The following is a 20588-nucleotide window of genomic DNA, read 5'->3' on the forward strand; positions in this document are numbered from 1 at the left end:
AATGTCTAACCTCGCTTTTTGTTTAGATTCGCTGATAAAATTCCACGGTGCCGAAAGGCGCCTTTGTCAATCCCATAAACCACCCCCGCGCCGATAAAGTGACTACAACCCAACCCCCCCCTTTCTGTAACCGTCGGGTGCATTGTGTCAATACTATATGTTTTTAATATACTATAACAATGTCGCCGGGGTGCGCACCTCTCCGACCTCTCCCCCCCCGCCTGTCCTCCTTCCCCTCACAACGAGTCGTCCCCTCCCCCCCCCCCCTCGCTCTCCCTCCGCCCTCGGTCCCTCCCCCCCCCCGGCAGACCGCCTCGCCCTCTGAATCCCCCCCCCCCTTCCCCCCCCCCCCTCCCACCCCTCCCCGCTCCCCCGCCCTCGTCCTCAAGGTCCTCCCCTCCCACCCGCCCCTCCCGCTTCCCCCTGCGCCATTTTGATTCTTACCTCCCCCCCCCGCTCCCCGCTCCCCCTCACCAACGAGTCGTCCCCCCCGCCCCGCTCCCCCTCGCCCTCGAGCCCTCCCCCCGCCCCGTTTCCCCCCCGTCCTCGAGCCCTCCCCCCCGCCCCGTTTCCCCCTCGTCCTCGAGCCCCCCCCCCGCCCCGGCTGACCCCTCGCCAACAAGTCGTCCTCCCCCTCCCCCCGGCAGACCCTTCGCCAACAAGTCGTCCCCCCCCCGGCAGATCCCCCGCCAACAAGTCGTCCCCCCCCGGCAGACCCCTCGCCAACCAGTCGTCCCCCCCCCCCCCCCGGCAGACCCCTCGCCAACAAGTCGTCCCCCCCCGCCCCTCACCACCCCTGAGATCCCCGGCTTAGAACTGTTATTGATATATCTACTTTTGAATCCGCATGAATCTGGATTCTTGATCCGGAAATCACGGATTTATAACGATTACACCGACTGAAAACGATTGAAACGGATTGGTATTCAAGGATGTAATTTTAATCGGATTCTATATCGATTTGAATTGTTATGATTTTATAACAATTACACTGATTGAAAACGATTGGGACGGATTGGTATTCAAAGATGTAATTTCAATCGGTTCTTATCGGTTTAATTCGTTATGATAAAAAAAATTATTTATTTTAAAATTTTATTATTATTTTTTAACTAAATTTGTTTCTTAAGATGCAGTCTATGATTATAAATATTTTCTCGTATTTGAAAAACACTTACCTTGGTGGGATTCGAACTCGGGACCTCTGCATCGTGAGCCAACTGCCTTATGTGGTAGACTACTTCTTAATTTGATGTAAGCGTTATATATAGTCTACATATATTACAACCCCAGCGCAAATATATAATTTTTCAAAAATCATCTTAAAAAACAAATTCAGTTTAAAAAGAGTAATAAATTGAATTGGATATATAATATAATAGTTTAATGTCGGGTGAATGTCAAAAACCAGTGCTGGATCATTATGAAATTTTGTGTTCGTAAATATATTCGTAAATAATCGGGGCCTTATGTTATGTAAGGCCATCTCTAACAAATTTCTACACGGGAACAACTAAACACGCGGGAAGCGGGAAGAGGGAAGGCGATTTCACTTCAAATTCAGTGAAGTTTGGAGTGACAATTTCACTCTAACGACTTCACTTTAAAAATCAGAGTGAAATTCTACTCTTTTTACCTTAGAGTGAATAAATTTACTCTATTGGAGCGAATATTCACTCTTTTTGAGTGAACTGGTCAGTAACTCCATGATTAATTATATAACGATTAAACCGATTGGAAACGATTGAAACGGATTCGTACTCAAGGATGTAATTGCACTCGTTTTCTATCGGTTTGAATCAGTCTTAGTCAATCGTTTAAATTGTTATTATGATTTCGTGAACCCTGAAATCACGAAATTATAATGATTTAAACGGATTTTCACTAACGTACCTAAAGATCTGGTTTTAAAAGCGATTGAAGAGAGATGGAATTACATCACTACAAAAACTGATCTCAGCCTTCCACAATTCTTAAGTGCTGTAGACTTGATCCTTAGTTCTACTAGTTTTATGTTCAACGGCCAATTTTATGAACAGATCTTCAGAAGCCCGATGGGGTCTCCCCTCTCACCCATCTTAGCTGACATGGTCATGGAGGATTTAGAGAAACATTGTATACAGCGGCTCAGTTTCAGGATATTCTTTTTTAAACGATATGTAGATGATATTTTCGCGGTTGTTCCCAGGTCGGGTATTGGTGAATTATTAGACAGTTTCAACAATTACCACGATAGATTAAAATTCACTTATGAAATGAAAAGCAATGGTAAATTGAGTTTCCTTGATACCACGGTCATCCGCGAGGGAGGCGCATTGCTCACGAATTGGTTCCGTAAACCAACTTTCTCGGGCCGGTATATAAATTATTTTTCAAGCCATCCTATGAAATATAAAATTAACATCGTAAGGAATTTGGTTGATCGGGCGATTCTTTTGTCCGACGCGCGGTTTCACAAGTCTAATATTAGTGAAATAAAAAAGATCCTTATTAATAATTGTTACCCGAAGAAAATTGTTGATAAATATGTCAATGTCCGACTTGGTGAATTGCGAAATCGTAACAACAATGATCCTGTCAGTAACGAAGTGGCCCAAGATCCTCGAAGGTGCATTACTGTACCTTACATAAAGGGTCTTAGCGAGAATGTTAGCCGTACAATGCGAGACATGAACTTTAGAGTTCTTCACACCATCCCGAAGAGATTAGACTGTGTCATTAGAAAGGGCAAGGACGGGTTGCCGAATCTCAGCCAGACAGAGTTAGTTTATAAGATTGATTGTGCAAATTGTGATGCAGTATATATTGGCCAGACAAAAAGGCATTTAGAAACACGCATCAAAGAACATCGATGTGATATCAAGAAAAATGTAGATAATCATTCGGTTGTGAGCAAACACCGTCTTGCACACAATCATGATTTTAAGTGGCAGCATCCAAAAATTTTATACAAAGAAAAACATTTCAAAAAAAGAGAAATATCGGAAATGTTTTTCATTAAAAAACATGATTGCACAATCAATTTACAAAACGATACTGAGAGTTTGCCATCTATTTATAACCGTGTCATTGGTATTACTTAGTCGGCTCTGTATATTTGGTTCTGCTCGTTTTTCCCACCAGAGCACCTTTTGCTATCCGCGGATTACGGTTGACACTGGCTGCGTTCAGCCGATACTCCGCTAGCCTAGCAATCGTGAGCAGTCGCTCGTTTTCGCTCGTTTCCTCTCCTTTGATCCAATGGATTAAAAGGAGAGGAAACGAGCGAAAACGAGCGACTGCTCACGATTGCTAGGCTAGCGGAGTATCGGCTGAACGCACCCAATTTCATTTCGCTTTGACTGTCTTACTGTTCAGACGTTGTGCCTCGATATGGCTTGTTACGTTTTGATCTCACCGTTTGTTTTGGAACGCATAAGAATTGTAAATTTTTAACTGATTTTTACAGTGTTAATTAATTTATTGTTTTTGACCAGCGCGATATTATGACGATTTTGTATAGTTTTTTATTGTTAAATGTATTATTTTGTCTTTTGTTTAGTTTTGCGTTTGTCTTGACGTTGTCAGGTCACCACGTCAACGATGCATGTAAATTTGTTATGCGGATCGGTGTAATCTAAAGCACTTGATAAAGACCGGAATTCGGTCGAAACGTTGTGCAATTTGGTTTCAATTGGCCAGTTGGGTCGAAAATAAAACGACTTATTTTAAACGGATTGACTGACCGATTCAAACTGATAAAATCCGTGAATTCCGGATATATAAACAGGATTATTTACTACTTTATTGTAATTCCATTCTTTGTACCACAAATTTATTACAATGTGCAGTATTTATTTAACCCTTTGAGAAAACACCTTTTTTTTTATTCACGGAGAACACTCTGGGTCAATCTGACTCTACATACACACTTTGATCGTCCACCATTTTAAATTGACGAGTGCGATTAGCTTGAAAAAATTCCCAGATGTACTTTGAACATTGTTAAATCAATTGATATAAATAAAAAGTGTTATTGGAATTATTTACATATTTTAAAAAATTCAAAAAAAATTTTAAAAAAATTTTTTTTTTAAATTTTTTAAAATATGTAAATAATTTCAACGGCACTTTTTATTTATATCAATTGATTTAACAATGTTCCAAGTACATCTGGGACTTTTTTCAAGCTGATCGCACTCGTCAATTTAAAATGGTGGACGATCAAAATGTGTGTAAAGTCAGATTAACAGTGTTCTTTAAAAAAAAAAAAAAGTTTTTTACAAAAAAATTTTTATTTTTTTATGTTTAATATTTTTAAATGTTTTCTGGCAAAAAACAGAAAGAAGAGTTAAATTGACCCTGTGTGTTCTCGAAGGGTTAAATAAAAACATTTTACAGTTTTGCAAATATAGTACTCATGATTTTATTAAAAAAAAATCCTGTAGTAAAAACTCTATTACGTAAAAATTATGTGTTATATACAATTTTAATGATTAAAGCGGATTTAATCCGATTCACATAGCTATTTTCCCCAATTTAAATGGATTAAGCGCAGATACGATTAAAACCGATTGAGTAGAATTCAGATAAATCCGGAAATATCGCATTAAATCCGATTCCGGTGTTGTATTAAAATTTCACGATTGATGCGGATTCAATACGATTCATGTGGTCATTTTATTTACCCGATTAAAATGGATTAGGATTAATACGATTGAAACCGATGTTGGATAGAACGATCTCCGCTGTTACCCTAACAGCGCGCGCTGCGATCTCGGTTATCCGGACGTTACCGACAGTGTCGTTCCGGACACGACGCTCGCGTCTTTTTACTCTCCCCACTCTCTCGCGTCTCTCGATCGTAACGGAACGTACACGTCTTTTGCCTTCGTTCACGACGTACGGTGATTACTTGTGTATCTGAAATATATATTCTTATTCTGACTATATATTGTTGTCGTGTTCGTGCATTCTCTTTTCGCGTCGCTGCCCTAATTCCTCGTGACCTCCTAACAGGTTATGGGCCCAGATGTGCGCGCAGTGATACGCGTAGTGAAAGTAGAAAGCAAGCCGGCCATATTTGCCACCGTTCCTTATCGCATAATATCGAGTTACTGCATCGATCCGTAAAACAATGATTAACCCTACTCACGTTTCGCGATTTGAGCCGCTTAACCGCGAAAATTTCGATACGTGGAAGATACACATGGAGGCATTGTTAATTAGAAACGACGAGTGGGATTACGTGAACGGGACTAACGTCAAGCCTGAAATAATCGCCGATAACGCCGAAAGAACAGCCGCAATCGCAGCCTGGATAAAAGGCGACAGCAAGGCGAAATCCGACATCGTCCTGTCCATCAGCGCTACGGAATTGAAGCAGATAAAGGGATGCAATACGTCGAGGGATGTTTGGCGCAAGCTAGAGACGATATATCAATCCAAGGGACCAGCGAGAAAGGCAACTCTCTTGAAGCAACTCATGCTGCACAGGATGGAAGAAGGCGGCGATGTGCGTGAGCATGTAGCTAAGTTCTTCGACGCTGTCGATAAATTGAGAGACATGGAAGTCGACGTGAATCCCGAAGTGCTCGCGATCGCGTTATTGTATAGCTTGCCTCCGAGCTACGAGAACTTTCGTGTCGCAATCGAGTCGCGTGATGAGTTACCCGATCCCGACGTTCTACGTATAAAAATTATCGAAGAGCACGACGCCCATCGGAGCGAGCAACCGTCTGGATCAAGTGTGATGTACGTGAACAAGAAAACTCAGCCGCGGAAGAATCAGGGCGCGAAGGCCGATCAAGATAAGTCTCAATCGAAGAGGAAGAGAATTCGGTGCAATAAGTGCAAGCTGTTCGGACACAAAGCCGCAGAGTGCCGTAATAAAAGTGCCACAGATAACGAACCCGCGAAAACGAGCGAACCAGTGTCGTTGTGCGCCAGCGAAGCTTTGCTCGCGAGATCCGCGGGACGTGCGCGGATGTGGTGTATCGACAGCGGCGCGACGTCGCACCTGTGCAATAACATTGCGTTTTTCTCCGACGCTGACTTTTCGAAACGCGGAAAAATCAACCTCGCGAACGACGAATCAACCGAAATCGTCGCCGAGGGCACGGCCGGATTCGAGACCAAGGTTTTCGGTTCGGTTAAAAGCGTATTGTTAAAGAATACTTTGCATGTTCCAGATCTGCGTTCCAATTTACTGTCTGTCGGAAGAATTACAGAGCAAGGATTCAAGGTCGTTTTTGAAAAGGACGGCGCTTCGGTGTTGGACCGCAACGGAGATAAAAAGCTGGTCGCTGATAAGATCGACGGTCTTTATTTCATACGAGAATGCGAAGAATCCGCTCGTGTCGCGACCGAATCTGAAGTTTCTTCGGCGATTACCACGAACGTTTCATGGCACAGACGACTCGGACACTTGAATATTTCAGATCTTCGCGAAGCAGAACGCAAGGGAACTGTCCTCGGATTAACACGCAGAGACTTGGGAGACGACCCCGAATGTGACACATGTCTGAAAGGCAAGATGCATCGAAATCCTTTCCCAAAGAGGTCAATGCGGGAATCTTGCATGCTGGACCTGATACACTCGGACGTATGCGGACCCATGCGTGTTGCATCCATGAGCGGCGCAAGATATTTCGTGGAATATATCGATGACTACTCGCGCTGGTGTGAAGTGAGATTCCTAAAAACGAAAGACGAGGTTTTAAAGGCCACTAGAGAGTATGTCACCCTCGTTCAAAATCAAAAGGGATGTAACGTCAAATGTTTGCAGACAGACAACGGCGGGGAATATCTGAGCAACGAGTTCGAAGATTTCCTGAAGTCACACGGAATCACGAGGCGGCTAACTGTTCCATACAATCCGCAACAAAATGGCGTTGCTGAGCGCAAGAACCGCAGTCTGCTCGATACGGCGCGATGTCTTCTCATCCAAGCGGGACTTCCGCCGTGCTTCTGGGCTGAAGCGGTTAATACAGCAAATCATATCAGAAACCGCTGTCCCTCGAAAAGTTTAAACGGGAAGACGCCATATGAAAAATGGACCGGACAAGTTCCCGATGTCGGTTACTTGCGCGAATTCGGCTGTCGAGTTCACTGCCTCGACGGAAAACCGGGCAAGAGCAAGCTCGAACCACGGTGCAAAGAGGGCATCCTGGTTGGATTTTCGGAAGAGTCAAAGGGGTATAGAGTTTGGCTACCCGAGGAAAAAGTCGTCGTCGTATCTCGTGACGTCAAGTTTTCCAGTCACACACCTCCGAAGATCGGAGAGTATCAGGATTTCTCTCCGGAAGATTGTGAACAGGACGTCATAGCTAAGGAAGACGAACGGGAACAGAATTTTATCGAGGTAAATATGGAGCCCTCTAACGGCAATCAAGTTTGCGTGGAAGACGAGTACGCGGATGATGACGCCGACGACGACCCCCCTGTGGACGGTGAACCTGTCGCCAGACGAGGACCAGGAAGACCAAGAATCATCAGAACGGGACAACCCGGCCGCCCGCGGAAGCAGTACAATGAAGTTGTACAGTACGCAGAATCTAATCCGTCCGAACAGGTTTTTCTATCCGAAATACCGATGAGACTAGCACTAGCAGGCCCTAATTCGGAGGAGTGGTTCGACGCTATGATTCAAGAGATTCGTTCAATTATTAAGAACGATACTTGGGAATTGGTGGATCGTCCCAAAGGTGCTCAAATCATAGGCAGCAGAATTGTATTACGCAACAAATTTGGATCTGACGGCAACCTGGAGCGTAGAAAAGCTCGTCTCGTGGCTCAGGGATTCTCTCAAAAACCAGGGATACATTTCACGGAGACGTTCGCCCCAGTCGCCCGCCTGAGTACGATTCGTTTGATTGCTGCACTGGCTGCCCGACACGGGATGACGATGAACCAATTCGACGTAACTACTGCATACCTTAACGGTGAGCTGCCGGAAGAGATATTGATGGAGCCCCCTAAGCAACTAAGAGACATCCTGGTAGCCATAGTGAGGAGTGAGAAGGACCCGGACATCAAATTGAAGGCGGAACGCATGCTTATCGAATTGGATCAGGGGGACAAAGTATGCCTACTCATGAAATCTCTCTACGGGTTACGCCAAGCTGGAAGACAGTGGCATGAAAAATTACACGAAGCCCTGATTGATTTCGGAGCTTCACCCTGTAACGGTGACCCGTGTTTGTACTATATAGGACAAGGGGAAGACATCGTCCTGATCGCGGTTTATGTGGACGACGTCATCATCGCATCCAGGAACTCCAGGTCGATTACGGAACTCGGAAGATCGCTTTCCTGCCGATTCGACATCAAAGATCTTGGACCTATCAATTACTGTTTAGGGATAAAGTTCAGTCAGGAAGATAATCGAGTGACAATGAATCAGCGGGGTTACATCGCCGATCTCCTGAGTCGTTTCAACATGACAGACGCCAAACCGGTCAGTACGCCTATAGATGTTAACAAGAGGCTCGTCAAAGAAACAGAACCTCATGAACTGGATGAAGATGTTCCGTACAGAGAGCTGGTCGGGTGCCTGACGTACTTGGCATTGGCCACACGACCGGACATAAGCTTCGCGGCGAGTTGTTTGGGCCAGTTCAATAATTCGTACGGAAAGGCCCACTGGGTTGCTGCCAAGAGGGTTCTGAGGTATCTCAAGGGGACCCTAGACCTCGGACTGGTATACTCACCTGATGTCAAACCGTTGAAGGGGTACGTCGACTCCGACTGGGGAAATTGTCCTGACGATCGGCGCTCTTATTCCGGGTATGTTTTCGCTTTGAGCGGCAGTCCCATTTCCTGGGATGCACGGAAGCAGAGGACCGTCGCTTTATCGTCCACCGAGGCAGAGTATATGGCGCTAACGGAGGGAGCCAAGGAATCGATTCATTGGACAGCTATTCTCAACGAACTAGGATTCGAGGAGTTAACCGACATCGAGGTGTTTAGCGATAACTTCGGTGCATTGAAACTTGCAGAAAATCCAGTTTTCCATGCGCGTAGCAAACATATCGCTATTCGCCACCACTTTATCCGAGAGGCACTGAAGGACAAACGCCTACGTGTCGAACATGTTTCTACAGACGATAATGTGGCTGACATGTTTACGAAGGGCATACCAAGACCCAAATTCGAGAAGTGCATCGCCTTATCCGGAATGGAGCAGATAACTACTCTTCAATAAGGATCATCCGTTCTCGCATCGAGGGGAAGTGTTGGATAGAACGATCTCCGCTGTTACCCTAACAGCGCGCGCTGCGATCTCGGTTATCCGGACGTTACCGACAGTGTCGTTCCGGACACGACGCTCGCGCCTTTTTACTCTCCCCACTCTCTCGCGTCTCTCGATCGTAACGGAACGTACACGTCTTTTGCCTTCGTTCACGACGTACGGTGATTACTTGTGTATCTGAAATATATATTCTTATTCTGACTATATATTGTTGTCGTGTTCGTGCATTCTCTTTTCGCGTCGCTGCCCTAATTCCTCGTGACCTCCTAACAACCGATTCAGTCAAATTCAGATAAATCCGGAAATATCGCATTAAATCCGATTTTGGTGTTGTATTAAAATTTTACGATTGATGCGGATTTAATACGATTCATGTGGTCACTTTATTCACCTGATTAAAATGGATTGGCATTAATACGATTGAAACCGATTAAGTCGGATTCAGATGAATCCGGAAATATCGCATTAAATCCGATTTCGGGGTTGTATTAAAATTTTACGATTGATGCGGATTCAACACGATTCATGTGCTCACTTTATTCATCCGATTAAAATGGATGTGCATTAATACGATTGAAACTGATAACGACGGATTCAGATCAATCCGGAAATGCCGAATTAAAAACGATTCCAATTGATTTGTTATTAGAACCGATTCACTTCCAATCGGGCATCCGATTAACCGGATTGAAAATGCATTCATTCCGATTCAATTTCACCAAATTTAATACGGAACCAATCGGATTTAATCGGTCATTTTCAGCAGGGTTTCCTAACCTCTATATTACTCCGCCTTTTTCATCCTCCGTTTCTCTCCTCCTGCTTCGATTTTCCCGTCTCCTTCACTTCCTCATCTTCCTCTCTGCCCTCTCCATCCAATCCACCTCCTCCGTCCTCTCTCTCTCTCCTTTCTCTCTCCTCTCGCACCACGTTCTCCGCTCCTCTCTCCTTGGGCCGTCCACCACGTCCAAGTCCGTTACCCGCTTCCAGTAGAGAAGATTGCATAGCGAATAGCAAGATATTTCTAAGATGTAACTTTGATTTTCTAAGATGTAACTCCGACGTGAGAAATCAAATATCTTATAATTTGTTATGTTAGAAAATAGTATCTTCCTTTTTAGATAAAGTTTTTTATTTTACGAAAAATATTTGTCTTTCTAATTATATATATTATTTATGAAAAATAAGACCCAACCCAAACATTGTCTTATGAGGAAAAGCCGGTATTACGCCATGGTCCACTTTTGCAAGCTCCTTGTAATATTTCCATTGAGATTCGAAATGTAGCGTGACATTTTCGATAACCATTTTTGCGTGTCCTAAATGCAATGCTGCTTGTTGTCTGCATCGAAGACTAATTCTCTCATTGATTCTGTTAGTAATATAAACAAAATCGGATACTACAATCGCCAGAAGATAAGGAGGAATTACAGGAGTTTCATGAAAGTGCGTCCACGTTAGACGTTCATCGTGCCTATAAGTCTCCCGTACAGGTATGTTTGACAAAACTGTGTGTTTTGTAAGATAAATTATAGAAATTTCAAAGATCGACTCGAAAACTGGTTCGTCCCAACATGGAAATATTTCTCGAGCTCCATTCATTCCCAGCAATCATCTATCACATTTAAACGATATGCCTTAGATAATATGAGCGCTTAATTATTGTCGGTTTAATAATTTGACGCATTATAAAACATATATATATATAAGTGCGATTTATTCCAGGTAATTGAATAATAAAACTTTAACACGTATCATTACTATATTACTGAATTATATTATTATATTTTTATCACAATTGTGTAATAATATTAATTAATACAAAATACAATGCAAAACAATAGCCATATATATTAAAGAGAGCAATTATTTCTGATTGGTATATTAATATAGGGTAAGAGCGAACGTATTTCGAAACAGTACCTATTTAGGAACACTTTGATATTACACGTGACGGCTAACATGAGAAAAATTAAAGTGTTCCGAAATAGGTACTGTTCCGAAATATGTTCGCTTACCCTACAGTTGTATCTAGATAAAACAATGTTTATCTTTCATTATAATATGTTCGTTTAAGTATTATATCTCATTAAATTTTACAAAATAAGTAGTTTTAAACTTCTTCCATATGCTCATGGCCATCAGACATGATAAAAAATAATGACAAATATATATATATATATATATATATATATATATATATATATATATATACCTATATTTATTTATTTATTTATTTATAAACAATAACTGTTCTAATATTTTGTAAAACATGTTCTTAGACACTTCTTTAACTTATTGTTAGTATATGTTGAAATTTACTAACTACCTAACCTTAGGTAGTTGTAAACAATTCAGCTTCCTCATCATTCAGTATTGTTTTAAAATCTATTTGCCATATGTATTGCCCTTCTGATAACTCGTTAGCAAAATATACGTCCATAGAATCACTTTTGTGTACAAAGCCCGTTGGTGTATAGAACTCTAGAGGATATACTTTTATCAGAGTGAGAGATTCTAGTTCTTCTATTTGTTGTCTTCCTTTGTGAAAATGTATACTTTTCGTTGGGCGATCAAGTCTGATACGAATAGAGCATGTACCAACATAGTAATCATTCTCAATTGTACTAAGATCTGACTCGACTGTATAGTGCTCAAGTATTATGTGACGTGGCAAAATTGAGTCGTAACGTCCAAATCAGAGTTTTGACAAGTGGATAAGATGCCTAATAATGTCAAAATGAGCACAATAAAAGTCGACATTATGACAATTTTTATTTCATGTACCTGTAAAGACGTAATACGTGACCTATTCTTGATAATTTTTGAAAAATAATATTGGACTGTTTGCCATAGGACGAGCGTGGCCTAGTAGACAGCGCACTGGTCTATTGAGCCAAAGGTCCTGGGTTCGATTCCCGGTAAAGCTAAAAAATTTTATTTGCTCGTTCTCCTCTCGGAAGGCAATGGCAATAAACCACCGAGAGTATGTCTTGCCACGAGAACTTCTCTTAAAAATTGTCGTTCGAAATCAGCGTGCCGTTCGAAATCGGCGTTAAACTGTAGGTTCCATATACAATGGGTATAATAACCCTGCTAAAAATGACCAATTGAATCCGATTAAAAATTTTGAATCCGCATGAATCTTGGATTCTTGATCCGGAAATCACGGATTTATAACGATTACACCGACTGAAAACGATTGAAACGGATTGGTATTCAAGGATGTAATTTAAATCGGATTCTATCGATTTGAATTGTTATGATTTTATAACAATTACACTGATTGAAAACGATTGGAACGGATTGGTATTCAAAGATGTAATTTCAATCGGTTCTTATCGGTTTAATTCGTTATAATAAAAAAAATTATTTATTTTAAAATTTTATTATTATTTTTTAACTAAATTTGTTTCTTAAGATGCAGTCTATGATTATAAATATTTTCTCGTATTTGAAAAACACTTACCTTGGTGGGATTCGAACTCGGGACCTCTGCATCGTGAGCCAACTGCCTTATGTGGTAGACTACTTCTTAATTTGATGTAAGCGTTATATATAGTCTACATATATTACAACCCCAGCGCAAATATATAATTTTTCAAAAATCATCTTAAAAAACAAATTCAGTTTAAAAAGAGTAATAAATTGAATTGGATATATAATATAATAGTTTAATGTCGGGTGAATGTCAAAAACCAGAGTGCTGGATCATTATGAAATTTTGTGTTCGTAAATATATTCGTAAATAATCGGGGCCTTATGTTATGTAAGGCCATCTCTAACAAATTTCTACACGGGAACAACTAAACACGCGGGAAGCGGGAAGAGGGAAGGCGATTTCACTTCAAATTCAGTGAAGTTTGGAGTGACAATTTCACTCTAACGACTTCACTTTAAAAATCAGAGTGAAACTCTACTCTTTTTACCTTAGAGTGAATAAATTTACTCTATTGGAGCGAATATTCACTCTTTTTGAGTGAACTGGTCAGTAACTCCATGATTAGTTATATAACGATTAAACCGATTGGAAACGATTGAAACGGATTCGTACTCAAGGATGTAATTGCACTCGTTTTCTATCGGTTTGAATCAGTCTTAGTCAATCGTTTAAATTGTTATTATGATTTCGTGAACCCTGAAATCACGAAATTATAATGATTTAAACGGATTGACTGACCGATTCAAACTGATAGAATCCGTGAATTCCGGATATACATATAAACAGGATTATTTACTACTTTATTATAATTCCATTCTTTGTACTACAAATTTATTACAATGTGCAGTATTTATTTAACCCTTTGAGAAAACACCTGTTTTTTCATTCACGGAGAACACTCGGGGTCAATCTGACCCTACATACACACTTTGATCGTCCACCATTTTAAATTGACGAGTGCGATTAGCTTGAAAAAAATTTCCAGATGTACTTGAAACATTGTTAAATCAATTGATATAAATAAAAAGTGTGATTGGAATTAATTACATATTTTAAAAAATTCAAAAAGAATTTAAAAAAATTTGTTTTCTTTTTAAATTTTTTAAAATATTGACAAAAAAATAAGTCTAATATTTTTGGCTAAAATGTTTTCTGGCAAAAAAAAGAAAAAAGGGTCAAATTAACCCTGTGTGTTCTCGAAGGGTTAAATAAAAACATTTTACAGTTTTGCAAATATAAAACTCATGATTTTATCAAAAGAAAATCCTGTAGTAAGAACTCTATTACGTAAAAATTATGTGTTATATACAATTTTAATGATTAAAGCGGATTTAATCCGATTCACATAGCTACTTTCCCCAATTTAAATGGATTAAGCGCAGATACGATTAAAACCGATTGAGTAGAATTCAGATGAATCCGGAAATATCGCATTAAATCCGATTCCGGTGTTGTATTAAAATTTCACGATTGATGCGGATTCAATACGATTCATGTGGTCATTTTATTTACCCGATTAAAATGGATTAGGATTAATACGATTGAAACCGATTCAGTCGGATTCAGATAAATCCGGAAATATCGCATTAAATCCGATTTCGGTGTTGTATTAAAAATTTACGATTGATGCGGATTCAATACGATTCATGTGGTCACTTTATTCACCTGATTAAAATGGATTGGCATTAATACGATTGAAACCGATTCAGTCGGATTCAGATGAATTCGGAAATATCGCATTAAATCCGATTTCGGTGATGTACTAAAATTTTACGATTGATGCGAATTCAACACGATTCATGTGCTCACTTTATTCATCCGATTAAAATGGATGTGCATTAATACGATTGAAACTGATAACGACGGATTCAGATCAATCCGGAAATGCCGAATTAAAAACGATTCCGATTGATTTGTTATTAGAACCGATTCACTTCCGATCGGGCATCCGATTAACCGGATTGAAAATGCATTCATTCCGATTCAATTTCACCAAATTTAATACGGAATCAATCGGATTTAATCGGTCATTTTCAGCAGGGTTTCTACTATGTATATTGTGTAACACTGTCTTAACGCTTTAGGGGACCAGTCCCAGAGCGTTTAATAAATAACGATTATTCAATCTCTCTCTCTCTCTCTCTCTCTCTCTCTCTCTCTCTCTCTCTCTTAGCAGAAGCAGACGTGTGAAACATCGCTCCGTAAAAGTGTTAATTTTTGAGTGGTTTAGAAGTGAGGGAGAGTGTTAAAAAGTTATGTAACGAATATCTGCATAGACCGGGGGTAGTCATGAGTGTTATCTAGCCGGAATATGTTGATACATAGACACGAGAACTGCATTTCGTACAGAGGTCATCGAAGCCTCGTACGACAGGTAGACATCGGCGACGAACACAAAACGCTGACGTGTGAAAGTGACGTGTTAAAGTGACGAGTCAATTAACTGTCTCTGCCGATATTAGCAGAATGAACGATCGTTCCTCGAAGAATACGCCGAGTATCGATGCTCGGCATGAAAGAAGGCGATAAAAACGGAGGTGATAGCATGCAAGTCTTGTGCTAAGCTTTTTTACCATCCAGGTTGTGTATCTAAGCACAAAATTTATGATAAAAACCGCGAATTGGTGTCGTGTCCTGGCCCATTCGAGAAATTCATTATTAGTGATGGTGATAAAGTAGTTGATATAAATAAAGCAGCGGCCTTGACAGGAAGAACAACGGTACTTGCAAAAATGAGTCCGGCGGCAAGCAGCGGGAATAAAGCAGCAGGCGCGAGTGGAGCAAAAATGAGTCCGGCGGCAAGCAGCGGGAATAAAGTAGCAGGCAGGAGAGAAAGAGAGAGAGAGAGAGAGAGAGAAATTGATTGATTGATTGAGCTTTATTAGCCTTCTCGGCTATTTTTTACATAAAATATCTTTAAATTAATTCCTCTACATGAGGTACAATATATTCTCTTAACCTACACGTTTGAAAGGTTCAATTCTTTCACATTGCTTAATTTTTATCGGCAGGGCGTTATACATGTTCAAACCTTCATAAAATATACTTTTCTGTGCGCTTCTCGTCCTGCGATATTGAATTCTAATATTCTCAGCCTGCCTCGTTTGCCGTCCACTCACATCTCCTCTACTATTTCTATCCTATTACTTAAATGTTTTGGCATTATGCCTCTTACTATTTTAAAAATAAAAATACATACATTGTACATTAGCCTCTGTCTTACATTCATAAACTTAAGGGTTTGCAGCATCAATTCTACCTTTGTGTATCGCGAGCATTGCAGTATGACTCTCATGGCACGGTTTTGTGCCACTTGCAGTCGATTCAGTTGCGTCTCACCCATGCCTATTAACATCGTTGCGCAATATTCAAAGTGAGACGCTATGATAGACTTATACACAGTACATTGAGTGTACGCCGATATATCATTTCCTATTCTATTCAAAAAACTCACTTTTTTCCCTATTTTCTTTAACATATAATCACAGTGATTCTCCCAACGGAGTTTACTATCGATTATTACACCCAGATGTTTCGCTATCTCGACACGCTCAATTATAGTTCCATCCAAACTTTTTACTATTATGTCTGTTTTTATTTCTTTCCTTATACTTCTAACTATCATATGTTTGGTCTTATCTGCATTCATTTTTAACATATTCACATTCATCCATTCTTCAAGTATACCGAGCACCATATTTAGTTTTATTTCTAATTCCTCACAACTTTCTCCTGTTACACTTGCGGTCGTGTCATCTGCAAATAATCTAAATATACTACCCTCCGGACAGACTTTAACTATATCATTTATATATAAAATAAACAATAGAGGTCCTAATACTGATCCCTGTGGCACGCCATATACTGTCTCAATTATTTTAGAACATATATCATTGAATCTAACTTGTTGCTTTCTATTACTTAAATACGATATTATCAATTCCAGTACCACTCCTCTTATTCCATACTGATATAATTTTTCCACTAATCTTACCCTATCTATTGTCTCAAACGCTCTCCTAAGATCCAGGAATAACACCCCCACCATTTTTTTCTCCTCAATTATCAACTTCTATTCCTCGATAAAACTTTGAATTGCTGTCTCACACGACTGCTGTTTCCTAAATCCCGATTGGTATTCGGTTATTATTTCATTGTCTTCTAGAAATTTTTCCAACTGTTTTTTTTACAACTAACTCCAATACTTTTTCATATATCGGTAACATATTGATCGGTCTATACTCGCTCGCTTTTTTTGGTTTGTTTACCTTTGGTATCGGTATTATCGTGGATGTTTTCCAACCTTCTGGAAATTTACCTGTCCTAAGCGAATCATTTATTACCCCTACAAACTCATCTTTTATCACAGGTAGCACCATTTTCAGTATATCACTATTTATCCCTTCCTCTGTTCCGTTCTTTCGTGGTAGTTCCCTAACAATTTGTTCCAGATCACTTGCACTAATTGGCTCAAAATTTTCCATAACTCCCTTATTCTCGATTACATAAATAGGTCTCCTACCTGTGCCTTCTATCCCCTTATTACCAATAGATTGCACAATGTTGCTAATATTTTTTACATAATATATATTAAATTTATCAGCTATATTGCATTCTTCTATGTTTTCTAATATTTCAAAATCTACATTATCGATGTTCTCTGAACTCCTTTGCTCACCTTTAATTAATTCTTTCAAAGTTTTCCACATTTTTGTAGGATCACTCCTATTATTATCTATCATATTCTCATAATATTCTTTCTTTTTTGCCCTAATAAGTTTAACTACTGCATTTCTTTCATTCTTGAAAAATCCCCAGTCCTGTTCTTTACCTGAGCTTATTGCTCTACTGTGAGCCTCATCCTTTCTATCTGTTGCCATTCTAATTTCATCTGAATACCACATTTTCCCTTCCCATATTTTCGGAATCTTAAACTTTTTCTTAGGTGCTACAGTATCCATTACACTTACTATACTATTAACAAATCTCTCCGTCCTTATACTTATATCTAGCCCTTGACCTTGCTCAGTTCTTTCTTCCATTATTCTAAGAAATTCATCTACATTAAATTTACTATAGTCCCTGCCTCTAAATACTTTATATTTATTTCTCTTTTTATTCATATTAGATTCTACTTTTAGCCATGCATGGTCCGTTATTTTTGGTTTCTCATTCACTTGTACCTTTATTTCTTTATTCGAAAAAATTAAATTTATCATTGTTCGACTATCTTTTGTAACTCTCGTTGGACAATCAACGTATTGCCTCATCCCTAGGTTTTGCATTACCGTTAATAATTTCTTTGTGTAAAATGAATCTACCATTATATCTATATTAAAGTCCCCTATCACTATACAGTCATACTTTATTATTAGATCTTCAACCGTATCTTCCAGAAATCTCACAAAATCACCATTTGACGCACTCGGCGAATGATACACTACTGCTATCATACCTTTATACAAATTCTCTCTTATTTCTACCACCACGCACCAACAATTTGACACTATCTTTTTCTTATCAACTATTTTAAATTTAATATCATCCCTAACAAATATATATATATATATATATATATATGTAGGTCTGGAAGTATGTTCCGGGACTTTTATTTTTGATATCGGTATATTCCGGGACATTTGGCAGTTTCCAGGACTGTCCTGGAAAAAATTGATGTCCTACGGCATTTTTTGGGACAGTTTTTTGAATCTGATTACATATATATACGTTATATTCCAGGACTGTACATTTCAAAAAACGTAAACAGTCCCGGAACATACCTCTGGACCTACATATATATATATATATATGTTGAAAATAGAAACACAGGAGGAGTACTGTTATATATATATATATATATATATATATATATATATATAACAGTACTCCTCCTGTGTTTCTATTTTCAGCATCACATCTAACTATACTATACCCCGGTACATTGACCTCACTATCCTCAATTTCTACAGTCAATCTAGTCTCGGATAACGCTAGAATCGCAGGATTCACCTTCTTCATAATCTGATGTTGAATTTCATCCTTATGCGCCAAGAAGCTCTGCGCATTTGTATACCAGAGTAATTCCGCTTCTTCCTGTAGTTGCTATTTTACATCTTCTCAGCCGGCTCTTTTTTTCTCTTCCTCCAATACTTTCTTAAATGTCGGACATTCCGAATTCAGCGCCTCGTGTTTAACATTTATCTTCAAGTTGTACGTCTGATTCTTATAGGTACAGTTTACACACCTCTTGTTCGCCGTCGTACATTCATTCGCCTTATGATTTCCTGCACATTTATAGCATGTTTCCTGTCTCGTGCAATTCTTGGCAATATGGTAATAGCCCCAGCATTTAAAACATCTTCTAACACTAATATAATTAAATATAGGACACTTTCGCCATCCTAAATTTATTTTTCCTCTGTTTATTAGTGAATTATGAGTGCTTTCATCCACTTCAATTATTACGGATCCTTGCTCAGTATCCTTATTTTTTCCTCTTAATATTTTCTTCACTAGGTGCATACAGGATTCTTCGTCAATTCTATTCTGCTTCTTGATTGTATCTATCAGTTTATTATCCTCCATTTTCATTTCTTCTCCACCAACATTAATTATTTTAATCTTTGGTTTCCTCTTCTGTGGCTCAGAGACCTTGACCTCCTCGCCCATTGCCGCTTGTACCGTCGTCTTTAACTTATCCTTCTCTTCTTCCGTCTCACATCCTAAGATCACTGTCCCTTTACTTCCCTTTCTTAATTCGGTAATTCCTATTTCCATCTTGGTTATATCAATTTTATCTTTAATTGTTTTCTTCGTAATTTCACTCTCTTGTTGTACTTTTGGTTTTATAATCTAGATATTTTCTTCCTTCCTTTCTTTAATCACATCGCTATATTTTCTTGTCGCTCCACTTCACGGTCCATATGCCCCTTGCGTCAACATTTTTCTCAATTCTTCTATTAATGCCTGTTTAATGCCTCCCATCTCCTCACGGACTATTTCTTTTATCATTGATTTGATCTCCTTTTTATATGCTGCCTCATCTTTTAATTCTTTCACTGTTTTTACAAGCCAATTTATTTTTCTATCAATATCCTCTGTTCCACTCGCGGCTGCTACTTTATTCCCGCTGCTTGGCGCCGGACTCATTTTTGCAGGTGCCGTTGCTCTTCCTGCTGCTGCCACTGCTTTATATATATATATATATATATATAGAGAGAGAGAGAGATTGATTGAGCTTTATTAGCCTTCTCGGCTATTTTTTTACATAAAATATCGTTAAATTAATTCCTCTACATGAGGTACAATATATTCTTTTAACCTACGTTTGAAAGGTTCAATTCTATCGCATTGCTTAATTTTCATCGGCAGGGCGTTATACATGTTCAAACCTTCATAAAATATACTTTTCTGTGCGCTTCTCGTCCTGCGATATTGAATTCTAATATTCTCACTCTGTCTCGTTTGCCGTCCACTCACATCTCCTACTATTTCTATCCTATTACTTAAATGTTTTGGCATTATGCCTCTTACTATCTTAAAAATAAAAATACATACATTGTACATTAGCCTCTGTCTTACATTCATAAACTTAAGGGTTTGCAGCATCAATTCTACCTTTGTATATCGCGAGCACTGCAGTATGACTCTCATGGCACGGTTTTGTGCCACTTGCAGTCAATTCAGTTGCGTCTCACCCATGCCTATTAACATCGTTGCGCAATATTCAAAGTGAGGCGCTATGATAGACTTATACACAGTACATCGAGTGTACGCCGATATATCATTTCCTATTCTATTCAGAAAACTCATTTTTTTCCCTATTTTCTTTAACATATGAGAGGGAGGGAGGGTGGGAGGGAGGGAGAGAGGGAGGGAGAGAGAGAGAGAGAGAGAGAGAGAGAGAAAGTAGTG

At 39.4% G+C, this 20588-nt stretch overlaps 1 long non-coding RNA gene across 1 annotated transcript; it reads left to right on the forward strand.

The window, feature by feature from the left end:
• Window positions 1-13870: 13870 nt before the first annotated feature.
• LOC143906431 (uncharacterized) lies at window positions 13871-16404 on the forward strand. The gene is made up of 2 exons (XR_013259516.1): window positions 13871-14960; window positions 15000-16404. It is a non-coding gene; the product is annotated as an uncharacterized LOC143906431 (long non-coding RNA).
• The last annotated feature ends 4184 nt before the right edge of the window (window positions 16405-20588 follow it).

This window comes from Temnothorax americanus, unplaced genomic scaffold (genome assembly GCF_048541705.1).
Source record: "Temnothorax americanus isolate GAGA-0224 unplaced genomic scaffold, ASM4854170v1 Scaffold70, whole genome shotgun sequence".
Classification (NCBI taxonomy): Eukaryota; Metazoa; Arthropoda; class Insecta; order Hymenoptera; family Formicidae; genus Temnothorax; species Temnothorax americanus.